The 18,533-nt window shown below is 37.7% G+C and overlaps 1 protein-coding gene across 2 annotated transcripts in view; it reads left to right on the top strand.

Annotated features, from left to right (window-relative positions):
- PCDH15 (protocadherin related 15) overlaps positions 1–18,533 on the top strand; it is an 869,139-nt gene that overhangs the window by 653,781 nt on the left and 196,825 nt on the right. The gene's annotated exons all lie outside the window — the stretch shown is intronic.

Raw genomic sequence — 18,533 nt, 5'->3', positions numbered from 1 at the left:
CTAATTTAATTCAACTCTCAGCATTTAAATGCTTATGTAAATATACGTTTAATTTTTTTCATTTAGTTTTGTTTGATAAAAGTAACATTAAAATAACAATATGTTAAAAATAACATTATTTTGCTCTGTATCTGCACAAAAACGTATTTTAGGAAAGTGCTCCACTGAGAAAACATCCGTTGTTTATACTGTGCTTTCTTGCAAGGCAAAAAGGGTTTTCTGTGTCTCCATCTCCTCGGTGTTTATTCTTCCTTTCCATATACTCCAGCAAAGACTTTCTATTTTCAAACAATGTTTAGTATAAAGTGCATACTTCTACCTCAAGGCCTCTTCCCATGGATTTCTTGCCTGCTTCGATTTCTATGAAATCCCAAAAGGTCTGGTTAAAAAGAGATCTGCAACAACAGAATATTGCTTAAGTTTTAGAGCAAATAATTGCATCCAAATCTTCATATACTGACACACTCAGCTTTTATGAAAACTGCCATTGTACGTGGGTAGACATATAAGCTGTATGTGGATCACTGACAATTTTATGTAGAACTCAAAATCCAGGTTTGAAATGTGACTGTTAGTCTGAAGGTCATGTTTTTCCATTATCTTTCTGAACCTTGTAGTATATCCTGACAGGCCATGCTTTTATCAAGTGTCTATTCAGGTAAAATCAACTCAGACAAGGAATAGGATTGTCTTGGGTTATTTTAGATGCGATTGTTTTCTTTTTGACACTGATGAAGATTAATTTCACTTTATATCTAAGACTAGTGTTCATTACCTTATTAGTTAAGTAAAGTTTATAATTGTTTTTTTTTTTTCATGCTTCTGTCATTTTCAGTGAAGTTACTTTTAGGTAATCTGAGCAGATTGGCGTGAAGTGTAGGTTGTAGGGCATGTATAATATGGTATCATAACCTCCCTAGTATATTAATTTTTTTGTAGAAATTAGCAGGCTACTATACTGAACAGAGAGAGCAAGAGAGAAAGTGACAGGGAGGAAAATTGATATAGTAAGAAAGGCACAAGTTTTATAGTGGAAAAGTCTGAGAGGGAGGTTTAGTTCTGCTACTTACTAGCTCTACAAATTGAAAACTTATTTAAATTCTTATAACATCAGTTTTCTGTGACATGAAGGTGATCACAATAATTTTTTATAGTTTTTTGATGTGATGATGAAGAAAGATAATGAACATAAAAGCAACTTTTAAATTAGAAGGCACTAATCAAGTACCTAAATTTCTATGTACATATACAGACATCTACATAATCATGTCAAATGGGCATGTGGCACTTCATTAATATTTGCATTTAACATCCAACTTTATTCACAGAACATATTTAGTAACAATATAGCAAAGATCGGACACACTTTGTATTTTAGTTTTATTTTTAAATAAGTAATTGTGACATCTTTAAGGACAATTAAGTAACTAGTAGTAGGGAACGTATCTTATGCTTCTGTATATTTAGCACAAAGCAAATTACCTGGAAAATACTATATATTTAATACATGTTGGTAAAATCAAAGATCGATTAAGGTAACAGCTCTGATAATAAGAATACAGAGTAATATAACAACTCCAACCCCCATCAGTTGGCTTTAACCCCCATCAGTTGGGTTAAGGGTTACCTTTTCAAAATTTACAGATTAACTGCAAACAGTGATTTGAGGCAGGGAGCGTGTATAAAACACTTTAAAACCTGAATTATTTTCCCACTTTACTGTCATGGCATCTCTGACAGAAGTAAGTGGGAGAGAACTGTAAAATAGCTGAAGAGTAGAATAATTGGGAATTTAAAAAGTGGATTTTTCAGGCCAACCATTTGGCATTCTTTCTAAAGAATTTGGCGTGATGCTAAAATAATAATCCAGGAGGTGCAAGAATGTCATGACCAGAATATTGTTCCTCACCCAACACAAACGCATTTACAAATGTTTCTGATCATAGGTTAATTTATATTTTGCACCGCCTCCTTTTGAAGAGGGAGAGTCTTACATCATAAAGGAGGAAATGGTAGCACGTTGTCAGTATGTTTTTCTGCTTAATATAGACTGCATCAATATATTTTCTAGTTTAGTTGGTGGCTGTGGTCATTTCTAGCTTTCATTTATCTGTTCATTGGTTGAATATGTATGAAGGGTCTATTATGTGTGGAGCATAGTGCAGGGACAAATACAAGGGTGTCTGCTCCCCTGGACCTCTCAGGTCACAGTGTGTCAGACACTACGTACATGAACACACCATTAGCTACAAACATCAACATTCTTCAGAGCACAGTGGGGGAACAGAGAGAGGACTCTGTATGTGTATAATCAGGGCCCTCCTGCATATTGAAGACCCCGTGAGGGGGCGCTGTGTGTGCTCTGAACTGAAGGATCAGTGGATTACTGAGAAGACGGCTCCAAATCGAAGAAAATGCAAACACTAAAAAAATAAAAATAAAAATAAAAATAAATGAAAAGAATTTGATATGACAATAAATAACTCAGTAAATAACTCATGAAGGGATGTGTGAAGTGGTGCAGATACATGATGTATGTTGACCTTCTGATTTCCGCCACAAGTCTGAGATGTGGAGGGATTGCAGCAAGACAAGACATTATAGGAACTGATGATTTTTTTTTATTCTTTATTCCTTTTGTAATGATAAACTCTCCATCGGGTTTGAAGGATGATGTAGATAGATTCAAGAAAGAGGGATGTGGAAGATTCTGGAAAGAGGCACAACATAGTTCTGAGAACATGGCCCCTGAGAATGTCAGAGAGAAGTGTGTGCCCTGATGTCTCAGCAGCAGGAGAATGGAGAAGATGGGGGCAGATTTGGACAAGCTGTAGATTTATTTTGAAATGATTACTTCTATGTCTAAAAATAATCAATGAAATTTTATAGCACTGGACACACTGCATTCTGTTTGTCCCGGGACTTTATGGTACGGCTTCCATTGACTTTACTAAAGTTTTGTTTTGTTTTTGTTTTTGTTTTTCACTCTAATATCATCTCAGATGAGCTGGCTGCAGGGTAAGGAGGAATGTGAGTTTTCTGCAACCAAGGTTTTATTTCTCTCACTGAATTCATGTAAGTTCTGAGATGCTGTGTAATAATAATTTCCAAGGGGAGGATTTCCGTGATATGGCTCTTAATTTTAAAAATTAAAACCAGTAAAGTATTTCACAGTGAATTCTAAATTGTTTGCACATCATCTTAACACTTACCTCTGGGCTCCAATCTATCATTAAGCTAGGGCAATTCGTAACGCTACACCAAATATAGCAGCCCCCTCCCCTTAAGAAAGATCACAAACAGATCACATATTAGTGTCCTAAATTCAAATTCAAGTTCTCTTATTTGCTAGCTGTAGGAACCCCCGGACATGTTTCTTAGTTTTTCTGTAATATTCTTATTTGTAAAATGTGGTCAATGATAATTGTCTTACTGAGTGTTTGTAAGAACTAAAACATAGAAAGATGTAAAGTTCACCACATCTAGGAGTTTCACTGTACCACTGTACCAGATTCAAAAGGAAAAAAAAAAAAAAGAGTCACATCTCTGGGCAAGGGGGTAGGAGTAGATTGTCATTAGCTTAGGTCAGAACAATCAAACTACAGATTTTGTACAGATACTATCACTCTGTAGATGATTATTTAATTTGAAAGCAATGAATAAGTGATATCGTAATGACTCCAGGTATGCACATGTGCACGTATGCGATTCATTACATTCTGTTAAACAAGGAGTCCTTAATCTTTTCTTTTTTTAAGATTTTATTTATTTGTTCATGAGACTCACAGAAAGAAAGGCAGAGACACAGGCAGAGAGAGAAGCAGGCTCCATGCAGGGAGCCTGATGCAGGACTCGAACCCAGGACCCCAAGATCAAGCTCTGGGCTGAAAGGAGACGCTCAACCACTGAGCCACTCAGGTGCCCCAAAGAGTCTCTGATGTGACAAAAAGGCCATACAGATATAGGCTCATTCTGGTGACTCAGATGCCCCTTCAGGGAGGATGGAATGTTCTAGCTTCCAATGTAGGCAGACATGGTTCAGCAGCAGCTGCTTCAAGGATCACTCAGCTACAAAGAGCTGCTTTGCCCAAGGTCACATCCTTCCCAGTGAAGCCCACATCCTGACTGGTGGCTGAACGTGAGGACCTGGAGGTTTGGCCATTCAGAGTAACTCCAACATGCAGTCCTAACTCCAGGCTCCTCAGGACTAGGCCGGCACTGGTGTTGCTTAATAGTGGAATTTCTTTCTCAGTCCCGTTCTGCTTTCTTCCACTGCTTTCCACATGCATTTATCCTAAAGGTAACCCCAGTAAAACCATTTGCAACTAATTTGCCTCTCATTACTTCCTGGAAACAAAATTTGTCAACAAAGACCCTTCCATAGAAGTGGTTTTCCTCAAGTCCTATAAGAATCAAAGATGGGAGGATATTTTTGTCTTTTTTTTTTTTTTAATCTAGATACAGACTGCAAAATATATAAATAAAAACAGGCAATATTTCTTTGGCTTGTTTTCTCACTATTTAGTTTATGATATCTCAGAAGGATTAGTTCATTGGGATTCTGAGACCCGGACTGGAAATATTCTCTGTGGGTATCATAATTCACCATGTGGATATATAGCAAATACAGTGTGTTTTTCACTGTCTTTTTCCCTCTATCTGAACATTTTTATGAGGAGCTCCTTTGAGCCTACAGTCTACTCTAATGTTTTTATGACTCCTCAGTATCATACTCATCCAAGTCCGCACAGACAGATTCCTGTCAAAAGCGATCAGTCTTCGTGAAAGTAGTAAGAGTAATGCTTCCTCTGGGCAAACCAAATCAAAGTGGTTCCAACTTGTCATGTTGGACGATACCTTCAGTTTCCATTTAGATTCTTCAGACTTTAAGTTTGAAATGAGTCAATAACTTTCTTCTTTATTATCTGCAAAGGTTCTTGGCAGATAGATTATAGAGTTTCAGCTTTCAGAGTAATATACTTTATTTTCACTTCCAATTTTTAACTATTTTTTTCTGATTCTTTTATATCACTTAAGCATAGTGACTAGACTGTTGTTGGCCATCAACATAATTTCATAAGATAAATCCCATTATTCTCAAAAAAAACCTTCCACTGAACCAATTACTATTAAACTATTCTTGATATATTGAAACTATCTTAACGCAAAAGAAATATGTCCTGAAGTTTTCCTTTATTTTTGTAAAATCTCCAATCAGGCTTATTTTCTCTCATTTAAGCAAAAACCCAAGGATGTTGATAAAATATGGATCTCTTATAAATTCCTAACCTTTAAAAATCTATAAATATTTCTAATATCCAGGTGAACACCAATACTATCTTAGCAACTTGCACAATGCCCACTGTGGGGTATTCATTCTAAAACACTTGCTGATGGTTGATACAATCAGTAGCTCACAGGGCTGTGCTCTGAAAGTCACAATGGAAGGAAGGTGGCTGGAGAAGGAAGGGCACAGCAGAACTTGATTTCAAACATTTCTCCTTCAAAAGGCAATTGTACATTTTGTGTGTCTTCTCTGGTCCATCTGCACGTTAATGCTACCCAAAGGGAGTAAATAAAGCTGAGTTATTCCTTCTAACTCATTCTAGTCCCTTACTCTAAGTGGATGTGATAGATAAGACAGTAGACAATGTAATTTTCAGTTACTTCCATACATTTTCGGCAGAGAAATGAATAGGAAACATACATTTCTAAACCTACCAATTTGGTGACATCCCAGATTCAGGGAATGGAACATAATTAGGATGGCAAAAGTCGGGGCCTAGCCCAAAGAATGATGCATGATAAAATAAAACCATGGGATCAGAGCCTATATTGGGCATTCACAGAGTAGATGAATAGGAAAAGATTGTGACAATGTATATAAAATGGAGAAAGGCCTTTTCATTTTACATCTGTTATTTGGGAAATAATGTGTGCTTGTGTCTAGTGAAAGGCATTATTCAGAGTCCTTGGGAATTAGGTGATATTTTTCTCTCATTAGGTGGATATCATATTTATTAGACATTTTTATTTCTTTTGCCTTAGATCTGCATCTGATAATCTAATATTTGACTACTCTCCAGAAAATAAAATTATGGAGAATTTCACAGAGAATCCAAACTTACTGTCAATTTTCTCTAGTTTCCATTTATGATTTTCTTCCAGCACCAATACGAGCAAATAATTTGTGAGAGAACATACCATAATAACAAAAAACTATTTAGCAGACAGAAGGGCAGTATTTAGGAATTAGATTATTCTTGCCTCTTTGGGGAAATCCTTGGGCACCTTTATATTTAATCCAAAAAAAATGCCAGACAAAAATAAAATTAAAACGTATGATTCATAAAGAGGATCAGAAAGACATTTGAGAAGAAAATATTATATCCTCAACAAGCATAGAGGAAGCAATTTAGAAGACTTTGCATAAAAGAAAGGAAAGTAGCATGTTGTGTCAGAATCTGACAGATTAGGCGAGCACTAATGAAAACAGAAATGCCTGAGCCAAGCAGATGATCATATAAAATGCAATCCATAAGGTGACATTTTTGTCTTCCCTCCTTCCTTAAGAAGTATCTATTGCCCACATCTCCAGAGATGCCTTGAAAGATTTCTTTACAGAACAGTTTAGGGATACGTTGTAGAAAGTAATGTAATGAGTGCTCAAGGACCAATACTTATATTAAAATGCTTATTTATGGTATTTTAGGAATTTACAGAGGCCTTTGTGTTGACTGGAGCTTCATTCTCAACATCACCTCCAAAATGGGAAAAAAAAATAAGTTATTGAGAGGAAAAAAATGTACTCTTGTTATTTATCACAGATGGTAAACCTACATACATAAACAGATACACAGTGTGTCTCTGGTAGTAACACTGTGTGGAGGAGCAGTTAGGTCCATGGTCCATGGTGAAGGGCGTACAGTGGGGCTCAGGAGCCTGCATGTTCAGGTGTTTCTGAGGGAGGCAGAGAGAGGGCTGAGGGTGGTCAGGTCTGGAAGTAGAGAGAGGATATGGAGCCAGAATTAAGCAGGCAAGAGGCAGCATGGTTAGTCAGGTGAAATCCTCAGTGTAGGGCCTGGAATATGTTTGCCCACAGAGAAAAGATGAGCTTGAAATGTTAGATGAATAGAAGTTAGAGGATGACAAAACAAAATCTAATTCTGATACACAACTTGTCACCATTGCACAAAATGGTGTGATGCACAACAGACACAAAGTGCAGAATTACCCAATGCAAAGAAATAGGGAAAAATACGAAAAGCCCCAGGTCTTCATGTCCCCTTCCAGGACTATATATTTGAGGAAGGTGAAACTTGTACAGAAGGAAAATTTCTTCCTCCACTCTTCAAGGCTCTTCCATTAAATTTACCTAAGACATTTTAACAGGAGAAAGAAAAAAAGCAAGTTTTATTACATGTGTATATAGGCCCAGTAATGAAATTGAGACCTAAATAAATGACCAAAATAGGTTTTATACTTTTCAAAGGAACAATACATTTGTGAAAAATGGGTAGGATAAAGAAAACAGGTGTTTGGGAGCTTTAATTAGGAGGGAATCCTAAGCAGAATTTAGGCAGAGATAGTAGAGTAATAAAAAATGTAGTGAGAGTTGTTTTTACAGCTTTCTTGGCTTTACAGTCCCTCTTGATAGTGATAAAGATGTCTTTCTACTTCTTAGTACAGGGAATATTTTTCATAAGAAAGATTTGTTCCCTGCTTTCAAAGGGAGAGGAGGACCTGAGTGTCCTCGCCAGTTGTTCCTTAAGAAATTTATTTAAAATAATCAATATTACCCAAGTGCCCCATCTCGGGGTGACCTGCCCTTGGCTCCTACAATTACTATAGAACCACATAAAGACACTAATGAACATGTAACATTATTTTGTTTATATTTGTTGTATGAAAATGAATGTGAGGAAACTCTTTTCCTGAAGCATCCAAGTCCTAATCTCTGAGTGTTTACCATTTTGTGAAAAATGAATGTTTAAATTTTTTAGTACAGGGCTACATGCTTCTTTCTAATGCTTACTTTTTAATCACCTGGAGTTAATTTACATTCTATTATTAAGAGAGCTGTGGGCTATGTTGTAACTGCTTAAACTGGCTGGCTTAATTTGACATTTGGTTCATTTGCATTAAATATCACCCAACTCTAGAAAGATAGTTTATTTCCATTTGCTTCCTGTCTAGTGTTTTTCTGTAGTTTCTTTTCTTTCTTCTCTCTCTCTTTTTCTTTTCTTTCTTTCTTTCCTTCTTTTTTTTTTTTTTTTTTTTTTTTTTGCTTTTCTTCTTTATTTCTGTCCAAGCTCCAGCGTCCAACTGGTCATTTCTTCCCTTGCCAGAGTTTACAGAGTCTTTTCCCTCACAGTGCCTCCCATTATTGATGGGTGAGCAAATTACTTCTATGCTTCATGTTTGACTGAACGACAGGCATCAATAACAACATAAAGTGGTTCATGCTGGGGCACCTGGGTGGCATCATCAGTTACACAGCTGACTCTGAGTTTTGGCTCTGGTCATGGTCTCCAGGTCATGGGTGGGGCTCCAGTCTGGCTCCACAATTAGCACAGAGTCTGCTAATTGTGCTGCTTCTTCTCCTTTTGCCCACTGTCCACACCATGTGCTCGCTCTCTCTTTCTCAAATAAATAAATTTTGGAAGGAAGGAAGGAAGGAAGGAAGGAAGGAAGGAAGGAAGGAAGGAAGAAAGAAAGAAAGAAAGAAAGAAAGAAAGAAAGAAAGAAAGAAAGAAAGAAAGAAAGAAAGAAAGAAAGAAAGAAAGAAAGAAAGAAAGAAAGAAAGAGATAAAGAAGAGAAAGGTAGATTTGTGTTCGGTGCAAGGGGGGTCAGAAGCCTGGTTGGAAAGGCTTCTCAAAAAGAGGATAAGTACCCTGGAGGCAGGTTTTGAAGAATTATATAGGATTTACAAACAGAAAACTATCAGGGAAAGTAGGAGAGATTGGTATGTTTCAAGAACAATGAGGATGGTGAACCATATTATTGTTTCCCAGTTTGTTCTGTGCCACACTGTGAGAGCATGTGCATCCCCAGCATGGCATCAGCCTTGGCCATACAAAGCTTGTCTTGACCAGCCAAGAGGGGGTATAGGTGATATGTTCCACTTTCAACCAGAAGCATAGAGAGATGTGGCTTGGTTATCTCATCTCTCTTTTTTTTTTTTTTCCCCTTGGTCACATGAATGGCATGTTCCTATAAAGGCTGCTCCTTCTGCCTCTTTCCCAGAGTGGAGACCATCAGAATAGAGCTGCAAGGAATTCAGGACTGATGCTGCATATGTGAGAAATAATCAATTATGGCTGAGATATATGTGTCTCCATTCATTTGTCGATGAACATTGGGGCTCTAGCCATAGTTTGGCTGTTGTGGAATTTGCTGCTATAAACACTGGGGTGCAGGTGACCCTTCGGATCACTACATATGTAGTTTTGGGGTAAATACCTAGTAGTACAAGTGCCAGGTTGTGCGGAGGCTCTATTTTCAATTGTCTTGCCTTTTTGCAACGACATAGGACTAGAGGGTATTATGCTAAGCAAATAAGTCAATCAGAGAGAGACAATTATCATATGATCTCATTCATATGTGGAATTTAAGAAAACAGAGGGGAAAGGGGGAAACAATAGGGGCAAAGAGAAAAAAAATAAGACAAAAATCAGAGAGGAAGACAGACCATAAGAGACCCTTAATCATAGGAAACGTCCCCTGAGGGGGATCCCTGGGGGGCTCAGCTGTTTAGAACCTGCCTTCAGCCCAGGGCATGATCCCAGAGTCCTGGGATCGTGTCCCACATCGGGGTCCCTGCAGGCAGCCTCCTTCTCCCTCTGACTGTGTCTCTGCCTCTCTCTCTGTCTCTCTCTCTCTCTGTCTCTCATGAATAAATAAAATCTAAAAAAAAAAAAACAAAAAAAAAAACGGAAAGGAAACAAACTGAGGGTCACTGCAGGGGGGGTAGGGATGGGGTAACTAGTTGATGAGCACTAAAGAGGGCCCTTGATGCAATCAGCACTGGGCATTATATATGACTGATGAATCACAGCTCCACCGCTGAAACTGATGATACATTGTATGTTGATTAATTGAATTCAATTTTTAAAAAGGGGGAGAAAAGAAATAAGCATCAATGGTAGCAGACCATTGAGTGTCAGAAGTGTGTGAAAGCTGATATACAATAAGTAAACTATTTCAGCTAAAGTGTGCGGTTGGTATCAAAGGGTAAGTTACAGGAGATAAGTACAGAAAGGTTAGCATGAGACCCTGGAGTGTTCAGAGAAAATGTGATTTACTCCGTAACTGGTAGTAGTTGCTTTGGCTCTTGGTAGATTCAACAAAACTTTCAAAAAAGGCACGTATTGCCGGATGAAAGGAAGTCCTCAATTCGACATTTATTCAGCAAATATCCGTTGACCACTTAGGAAGAATAAGCATTAGAAAGTCACAATGAGCAATTATTTCTTAGGCCCTCAAGTTGTAGCCAGGGAAGTGCAGGAGAAAAACGGGTAACTGCATCATGTTGCAGAGCTAAATACAAAGGGAATAGCGGGCGATCTTAGTGGTTGGGTAGCTGTCCTGCCTGGGGGGCCAGGGAATGGCATTCCAGGGCCCTTAAAGATAGTTTAATTGAGGTTTTTCTCCTTGGTAGAGTGCAAAGAATTTAAAAACCCTAAAAAAGACATAGGTTTGGAGAAAAATATGGGCAGCTGTCAAATCTTTTATGCAGGGAAATACTATTTACTGATTTCTCTGGGTAGAATTTATCTTTTCAGATTTGGAAGGATGGCCTGCAGTAATGACAAGTAAGAAAATGTTTAGTGTGAAATAACTCTCATGCCCCTTTCAACTCTCACTATAACGATTTTAAATCCTCACAACTTATGATCAGGTTATGATGAGTCACCCATTGACATATGCATTTGTTTCCCAATCCGTGGTGAAATCACTTTAAAATGCGACTCAAAGTTATCATCTCTTCTACTTTCCCGTGGAATGTAGTTTTGATTTTTACAAAAACGCAACTAAGCTTTCTCAAGCCAGACATTGCTGACATTTCTCAATGTGGCAGTGTCCATAAAGTCATCAGACACACATTTTCATAGAAATCCCTCTATCATGTGAGAATACTACCTTAATTTATGCATGAAAATCCTTAAATATTCATCATTTTTGTTTATAATAACTAAAGCGCTCTTCCCTTTCCGCTATTTATCATCTGTTCGTGTAAGGTTTCCTTCTATTTGTATTTATTGCACTAAAAACAGTTTACGGACAGGCTTCATGATCTTTCACATATGAATTCTTTAATTATTGCAGACAACAAATTGTCAGAAAAAAAATGTTGAAAACAGCAATGTTAATAGAACCCAGTATACCCACTATACCAAATTAAATATGATTCCAAAGAAAACGAAATGTATAAATAAGCCAAATAAAAATAAACTGATGTTTCCTACCAAAAAATATTCTTTAAGAACTGTAGGATGGGGCATCTGGGTGGTGTAGTTAGCGAAGCATTGATTCGGTTTCTGTTCAGATTGCTATCTTGGATTCATGAAATAGAGCCTCCCTTTTGAGCTCCATGTCCTGTGGAGTCTACTTGAGATTCCCTCTCCCTCCTCCTCTGTTCCTCCTACTCATGTTCTCTCTCTCTCTCTCTCTCTCTCTCTCTCAAATAAATAAATATATCTAAAAAAATAGAAACTTAGGACAGAATGGAGGTTTTTTTTTAAATATAGTTTCTAAGTAGATATTGAAAAACCTGTAGCCATCACCATGCTATTTTTAACTGATTACTTAGTATGACCCAAGCATGCTGCAAGTATCTTCCACTCTCATGAGAGACAGTGAGATAGGTATTTGTCATCGTCATCATCATTATTTCAAAGATGAAGGTTGGAAGCTGATAGTGACTGACTCCCCAAAGTGACAGGGTTTGAGGGTTTGAGAAAAGTTTGGCTTCTAACCCAGAGCCGAGGCCTGTAAGAAATCATAAGTTTATATATGGGTTTTCCAGATTCTTAGGGATTCAGTACTTGAGAGTTCCAATATTTGATTATAAAAATTATTCGTTATGATTATGATTTTAGTGATTTGAGCTCACATACACTTGCTACCTGCTAGACAGTTGGTCTCTTCACCATGGCTCAGTAATGAATATAAAGCATCTGCATGGAGAGAGGAATATTTCACCAACAGCTTGACTCACTCACTTTTGTCTCTTTTTACACTGATAATCACAGCCCTTGATATACCTTAGCTTCCTGGAAGAATTAAAGACAAATATCGTATATCTTTTTGAAGTTGTTAGGTGATTTAAAAAATGCATTTCCATTAGTCATGTCATTAAGGATGCCTTGCTCCACTATTTCTGACCCCCGGTTCAACAGCTTCTGTGTTTCCCACCTGTAGGTGAGAAAGGAGCTCATATCCTCTCCTCATTGCTGTAAAGGACAAGCAGAAAGTAGAACTAAGCTCCCTCCCGGCTTCACACTGGGCTAATTAGGTGCCACATTGGGAGTTCACACTTCTCTAATAGCTGTGTTTTCTTCTTGTCCTCAATGTTCTCCATATGGACTTGAGTTTTGTGAGAATAAACAAACTATTTTATATCTAAACATTAATCCTAACGGGCATGATTACAAAACGTATTTTAAATCAGAATTAATCACTGAAAATATGCACAAGTAGTCTATCCAGAGACTTCTCGATGGAAGAGGTTATAGATCTCAGACTGTCCTGTGAGGCTTTGTCCCAGGATTTTCTGGCCATGTGAGAGGCAGGCTTTTAGGTCTCCATAGAGTTAGTAGCCCCCAGTGTAGCGCTTCTTCTTCAATTGTTGTGATAGAATGCACGGCAGGCCACTCTAAAAAGATAATGAGGAAAAGAACAGATGAATATAATGTGTAAAAGATGCATTTTTCAGCTCTACTTTCAAGTGGTATGCTACACCATGGTGCCTGACAACTATTTGGTAGATGCTCTTATATATCATCTGATTTCTTTCTTAAGGAAGTACTTGGTTACTCTATCCTAACTTTGATTTTGATGATTAAAGACTTTCCAGAAGTTTTTCTAGCAAACATTCAAAGTTTTATCTAGTGAGGTCTTTATTTGACCTCGCATCATCAGCCAATTTCCCAAACAATAGGCATTCACAAAGTAACTGCAAATCAGGCCCCATGGTAAGGGGTATATCACAAAATGTGTTAACCGTGGACAGATGATTATAAAGTCGCAGCTATTACTGTTCTTCGCTTTGAGGTAGTACAAGAGAAGAGGAGATGTGTGATTTTTCTTATTAACCATTTTAATTAACTTTTAATTGATTTCTGGGAAGATAAATGGTTTCATTATAGTATCACACACTGAGCTCCTTGGCTAGATATTAAACCTCGGTGCAAACTTCCTGACAGTACTGCTGATAATAAGGGACTTTATGTTTGGTTATCTTGTCTAACATCTACATACTCATCTATAATAGTAAATAAATGCAACTACTTGGCTTAGGCAGCTCGTGTCACTTAACTTGCATGACCTTATTTATACTCCTCCATGCATTAAGAGACGGAAAAGGAAGGAAGTAGATTTTATAAACATTCTAGTTCCTTTGTCTCTATTAGATGTGAGTGTCGGTGACCTTACAGTCTTTAGAGGATTTTCCTAGAAATTTTAGTCTTTTGCTCCATAAGCATCAAGTGTACCTCCTTTCATGGCAGCTAGACATTCGGTGAATTAAATTGTTGGCGAATTGGGTCAAAACGTGTATGTGGGGGGAGGGGGCTGAGGGGCACTGATTATTACTGAACATATTACCCACATTTTATACTTCAGCTGACTTTGAGTTATGAGGACGCCCCCCGCAACATTTATTTTCAGTCAACCCATTGGATATGTATTTGGATCTTTTCTTTCTACAAATCAGCCTATTGTGTTTTCAAAAGCTCCAATACATGAAGAGTAATGAGACAAGTTCCTTCCGAAAGGGCCTGTGGTTGTGGGACTAGGGTTTAAAGTAAATGTGATACAAAGAGGCCTTTGTCAAGGATATAATTTTGATCTGTGATGTGATCTCCAAATGCTGGGACTTTTCCTACAAGAGGAAGACCTGAGGTTGGGATTTGAAGAATGGGTGGATGATTGGAATTTCAGAGGTGAACAAGGAACTGTTGTGGCAAGCCTTGAGGGAAATGTCAAAATGTAGAGAATTGATTTGCCTTGAGCAGAGAGCTCGTACAGGAGAGTGCATAGTAAGGGAAGCTGAAAAGGTGGGGTGGGGAGATGTCAGGCAGAGGTCCCTCAGCTTCTTTCTGTAGTTTGGACAATATGTTGAAAGGAGGAGACCTTTCTGTCACTTGGAATTTCTTAGTCTGGTGTCTAAGGGGTCTGCCTTGAGAACATCACCTCATTCACTAAAATAGTAATGACACATCAGGAATTATGAAGTCATAAAACATTTCAAATTTTCTTTAATCTCATTTGCCCAAATTTGTTTATTTGAACCCAGATGTTCCTGTCTTTCTTTACTTCCTCTAACTTTTTCCCCTGGGGGAAAAAAAAATACCCGCATTCTAAGGGACATTACCTAACATTCCATAAAATGTATCATAAAGAAAACTCACACCCAGAGTTATTTTATCAAAGCCATGACTGAAGCCCAATATTTCTTTCTCTCCCCATGGCCTTTTCTATCAATTTCTACCATTTGAAAAAACTTGTCACTGTCCTGCTGAAAGCATATATTCTTTTGATTAGGTTTTCTCTACTATTTATTATTTCACTATAGTCCATTTTCAGAATCCCAACGTGGCTGAGAATATATGTCATGACCATAGTCATTTTCAAGTGTGTCCTAGAGAATAAAGAGTGCAAAGGAGAAATACTATGTGAAAATTTTCATGCACAGATTATTAAAAGGAAGTCTTGTTCTTGCCATTGCTCAGTGAGTTGTAGCAGTATTTAACAAATTGTATGTCCATTTGAGATATTAGTAAGTATTCTGCTAAACAAGCAGCAGTGAAAAAAGGTGTGCTATGAAATTCACTTGGAAACTGTGCTATAAACACCTGTGGGATTTGAAGATAATAATAGCAAACATCCTGTAGCTTTCTCAGGTTCCTCTCCTCTGGCAGATGGATTTCACTGATTTTGGAGGGAAAGAGGCTTAGTGTGGAGGCCAGGTGGGTTGAATAATGCTGCACACTACAGCTAAACTCACCCACCCATCTCCTCTTGTCTGGGTGAGGCTGGAATTGTTGGTCTCCATGGGGAGGAGCTCATATGGCTAAATGGGCAAACCACAGGATGTCTCTGCAAACAGATCTTAAAGAAGAGAGTGACCCAAATTCTTCCTACCCAATTCATCACTCTTAACTGGAAGAGGGAAGAGACAGGGCGGTTGTCTTACTAAAATGTCCTTCTGCTTAGCAAGATGAAACATGGGGAGAAGAAGTTCCTATTCAACAATCCTAAATAACTTTTTTAATAAAAATGCTTCTCTGAGCCCATGTGCATTGGGGAGCGCCCAAGGGAAAAGATGGTTAATGTGGCAGTTTGCTGCCGTCATGATGCCAGCACTGCAGGTGGTTCCTTCTGAAATGGAGGTCTGTTCTTACCTCCCAGTCCCTTGTCAGAGCAAGTGTCCTCACAGTCTAGTAGACCAGCCCTTTGCAAGCATGAGTTGTTACAATCATTTGTGAAGTCTTGCTACCAATGTAGGTACTACATTTGCATTGTTACAATAGCAATTATTAAGTTAAATCTATACTCATGTCCGTTTGCTTAAATTTGCACATATTTTCTTCAACGTAATGGAAAAGTGGCATTGCAACTCTAGGAAATCCTTCTGTAGCTATAGTTTATCTTGTTCATGTTATAATTGGTAATCTGTACCATGTTTGTGAATCTCATCTCTTCCGTGTGTAATGGTAGGAAAAGGGATTCAAAACTACTCTTTACTTTAGAGTTGAGATAGCTGAGACCTAGAGAGAAAAAGTGATATACCAAATTTAATGACACCAAAAAATAGTATGTTGGAAACACTGAGACCCATCAGCACGTATACAATATAGCAATTTCTTCTTATTAAAGTGTCATCTGCCATCTTAACCTGCATAATCCCTCTCTGTCCTTCCACAAAATGCTAAAAGTACAAAAATATTTACTTGTTATATGTTTGTTTGGGTCATGATTAAATACCAGTGTGTTCTTCTAAAAAATGGTGTTTTTAAGCATAGACATGGAATCAGTACTTCCATCAATGTGATCAAAGCCCTAGATGCAATTCCAATAAATCCATAGGTTCGGTTTTCAAATTCTTAACCAAAATCATAGACGATAATAAAGCAAGACTCAAAAACCAAACAATAACTATACAATGAATAAAATTTAATAATTCTAACAGCTACTACATAGCAATGCTATTCATTTATATTCATTTATATTTGTTAGTATATTTGTTAGTATATATTGCATTCATTTATATTTTTTATATATATATTTATATAAAATTTGTTTATGATTTTGAGTATTTATTGCATGCCTACTGTGTACCAGACATTATAGTAGGCATTGAGCATTCAGCAAAAACAGAAAATCCCAGACTGTACTCAATATGGCTTACCTTGTTCTAAAGGGGAAACCAGTTCTTAAACAAATAAGCTCACTGATAACTATATAATTTAAAATTATCGAAAGGGGAATAAGTGATAGGTATATGGAGCTTTTGGTATATACAACAGGAGAGTCTGATGTCAGATTATTTTCTCTTTCATGAAAGGTCTTTCTGAAGAGATATAACTGAGAGATAAGAATTAACAAGTAATTTAGTGATCTAATCTGTGGTTGGTGGTGGCTCAGACCAAGGTGTTTAGGACTGAGATATATATACGGATGGAAGCACCATATTATGGGTAGATAGGGGTTATTCTATAAATGACATTATGTCTTGGGCTTTGGGACTTAATATATATATATATCTTACAGCTTGGAGCTGAGCTTCATACATAGTATTAAATAACCTTTTTCCAGGAAGCCTGGGTGGCTCAGGGGTTGAGCATCTGCATTCAGCCCAGGGCATGATCCTGGAGTCCTGGGATTGAGTCCCACGTCGGGCTCCCTGCGTGGAGTCTGCTTCTCTCTCTGCCTATGTCTCTGCCTCTCTCTGTGTGTGTGTCTCTATGAATAAATAAATAAAATCTTTAAAAAAATAAAAAAAGAACATTTTCTCAAATAACCAGGTAAATGGATAATTGAGAAGATAAAAAGAGATTTCAGAAATATCTACTTTTGTTGTTTTTTTTTTAAGTAAGTGGAGCGCTCTTCTTTAAAAAAATAAAGATTTATTTATTTATTTGAGAGAGAGTGGGCACAAGTGGGGGTGGGGCAGAGGAAGAGGGAGTATCTCAAGCAGACACCCCACTGAGTGCAAAGCCCAACACAGGGCTGTCTCATGACCCTGAAATCATGACCTGACTGAACTGAAATCAAGAGCCAGATGCAAAACTAACTTCTCCACCCAGGAAGCCCTCTAACTTTATTTCTTATATAACCTGTTATGTTGACAGAAGGACCATTAACTAAAATGGGGAAGGTTGGTGGTGAACAAGATTTGGAAACAGAAGTAAATATTCCAGAGTTTAATCAGGGGCACGTCAACTTCTGATTCCAAGCCAGACAGAATAATGGCCCCCAAATATGCCCTATATATGAATATATTATCTTACATGAGAAAAGGAACATTGTAGATGTGACTATGGTTGAGGATCGTATGATAGGAAGATGATTCTGGATTGTCTACGTGAAACACAATGCAATCATGCAAGCCCTTGAAAGTGGAAGAGGATGGCAAGAGAGTGGGTCAGGGGGATGAGATGGGAGAAGAAAAAGGAGAGGGTCACAGTGTGAGAAGGACTCTACCCACCATTGCTGGCTTTAAAGATGGAAGAGATGGCCATGGGCGAAGACTATGGCTGGCCTCTAGAAGCTGGGAATAGTCTTCATATGACAATCAAAAAAGGAGGTGAGGCTCTCAGTCCTACAACTCAAGGAATTTAGTCAACATTCCAAAGAGCAAGGAACTCCAGTAAGGGAGCTTCCCCTACAGCCCCTAGAAAGAAACACAGCCTTGCCTGTACCTTGATTTTAACCTTGTGAGACCCATGCTGAACTTCTGACTTACAGAGCTATACAATAAAAACTTGTGTTCTGTAAACTGCTAAATTTGTGGTCATTTGTTACAGCAGCAATAAAAAAAACTAACACAGATATGTATGAGGCATTCTACTGGAGATATCAGCTAAGCAACTAGCAGCATATAAAACAATGTGTACACAACACCCGCATACACATGTGTGCACACACATAGCCACATTAGTCACACTGAATCCATATGTAATACGTCTTACATTATATGGATGAATAAAAAAAAATTGAACAAGAATCATTTAAATTATGGGTTATATAAATGATTGATTTTGTGATCTCAAGAATTCCCACAGACAGAAAAGTCACTGGATGTTCC

The sequence above is a fragment of the Canis aureus genome, chromosome 27, assembly GCF_053574225.1.
Source record: "Canis aureus isolate CA01 chromosome 27, VMU_Caureus_v.1.0, whole genome shotgun sequence".
Taxonomy (NCBI): Eukaryota; Metazoa; Chordata; class Mammalia; order Carnivora; family Canidae; genus Canis; species Canis aureus.
Note: the sequence above shows the minus strand (reverse complement) of the source record. Positions and strands in the feature narration are given on the sequence as shown.